The sequence below is a fragment of the Lipotes vexillifer genome, unplaced genomic scaffold (genome assembly GCF_000442215.2).
Source record: "Lipotes vexillifer unplaced genomic scaffold, Lipotes_vexillifer_v1.1 scaffold490, whole genome shotgun sequence".
NCBI classification, from domain to species: domain Eukaryota; kingdom Metazoa; phylum Chordata; class Mammalia; order Artiodactyla; family Lipotidae; genus Lipotes; species Lipotes vexillifer.
The window spans coordinates 2424788-2427031 of NW_006796397.1; positions in this window are offsets into that span (position 1 = coordinate 2424788).

Consider the following 2244-nt stretch of genomic DNA (forward strand, 5'->3'; position numbering starts at 1 on the left):
CCCTGTGTAGAAGATGTCTAGTTCTTTTCTGCCTCCTTCAGACAAACGATATCAGCAGTTTCATCTCTTGCTACCTGAGAAGCAAGCTTGACACGGTAAAAGACATGCCACTTTCCTGGCTGCTACTCAACTGTAACTCAGAAGAATTAACTTCCATCCAATTTGAATGCGTGACATGCTCGCATCCAGCCAGTACTTAGTAAATTTGTATTGGTTATTCTTGAGGCAAAGGACATTTTCACCTTCTAGATAGGCCATATGGTCTCTTTCAAAGTCATCATGATGTACAGGAATAAACATAGACTTCAGAGTAAGTCATAGTTGGGTTCAAACCTCTGTTTTGTCTTTTATTAACTGCATATTCTTTTTTTTTTTTTTTTTTGCGGTACGCGGGCCTCTCACTGTGTGGCCTCTCCCTGGCCTCTCCCTCCATGGAGCACAGGCTCCGGACACGCAGGCTCAGCGGCCATGGCTCACGGGCCCAGCCGCTCTGCGGCATGTGGGATCTTCCCGGACCGGGGCACGAACCCGCGTCCCCTGCATTGGCAGGTGGACTCTCAACCACTGTGCCACCAGGGAAGCCCTAACTGCATATTCTTTAGCAAGTTTTTTTGCCTTATGTATAAAATGAGGTTAATAATGCCTACTGTCTACTCAGGGCTATTGTATAACTTAAGCAAGTTCTTATATATAAAATGCCTACAACATCTAGGCATTAAATAAATGTTGGTTAAAACAATTTAAAATTTGGTTTTGTCTATTCTATTAACTTTATTTTTATACCTATATATTGTGGCGAGACACATTGTCCCAGAACTTATAATTTAGATTATAATGCCTAGAATCAATGATGGAATGCTTTGATTTGAAACTGTTTGTACTGTAACTGCTTTTATTGCTAATCGCTTGACTTGGCTTCTGTGAAACTGAGCTTTGCTTGCCAGCATAACGTGAACAGGAAAGTTCTGAAGTTCCAGGTGGCCGACCCAAGATGTTAAAATTAGCACTAACAACCTCTTTACCCTGGGATATAAAACAGCGCCTGTGTGAAGTCTCGGGGTCTCACCCTCCTTTTGGGAGAGGCCCCGATCGATCAGTTTGTGTTTCTGTGCTTAATAAACGCCTATTATTAATATACTTTTGATCTACACTGGCTCTTGCTGTTCTTCCTTGGTGCTGGTTCCTCTCCGGGGGAGTTCGCAAGTGTGTGCGGGACCGCAACAATATCATTTTGTATATTAAAAAACCCTAAATATAACCATCTCTCATGCCTTTTGTCCAGGTTATTTTCTTAAGGAATAGCATGACAAGATAATTTAAAAAGCAAAGGATGGTTTTTCTTTCCTTGGAGAGCACACATACATTTGCGCACACACACAGAGACAGGTGGGTGACTTTCCAAAGTTCCTCAAGCTTTGGGTCGTCATCATAATTAAAAAGGGGATATGACCAAAGTGAGGAAACAATGCACAGCACGTTGTGAGAGATGTATTCCTCTGTGATCTGTAACAGATGCTTTCTGAAGAGCCTGGCAGAAGCCAGATGCAGGCCCAGCTGCCTGCCGGTCAGGATGACCAAATTCTGTGTTCATGTGTTAGAAGAAAACTAAAAACCAGAACCCAGCAATCACTTGCTCTGAGCCAACTTTGTGGTAGCTGCTAATGAACATTTAATAATTATTAGTTTCATTCCACCCTGGAATCTCTGACAGGAAAACTGTTGGCAGAGCTGTAAACAATAACTAAAAAAGACTGCATCTCTAGAGAGAATAACCAGGCCACTAAAGGGGTCTCTTCTCTCTGTCCTTCTAATTGCCCTTGTATTTTAGATATGACAGAGTCCCGTGCAATAAGTCTTTTCTGTTCATCCTCATTCTTGGGTGGGTAGTAAATCAAACTCCATCTTCTCATTTCTTTCTTCTGCTGGGTGACTTTTTTGCATCTAGTGTAGCTCAAAGACCATGCAGTGCTGGAGAGCCAGTGCCAAGTCGGTGGTCAGGAAGAGGAGTCCAGACAATGTGGACAAGAGGGTGGAAACCCCAGGCGGTTGAAAGGCTGTGGTCAGACCACTGTCCTCAGATAGGAGAAGGCCCCCAGAAAAATTGTTGGAAAATAAATGATTCCAAGTTCTAGAAGAGGACAAGGGAATCCTTTTTATCACAGAAGGCATCAATCTTATAGACATAAAGGAATTAAAAAAGAAAAAGGCCACAAAGAAGAAAGTTGACTTTAACTCTTTTTAAAA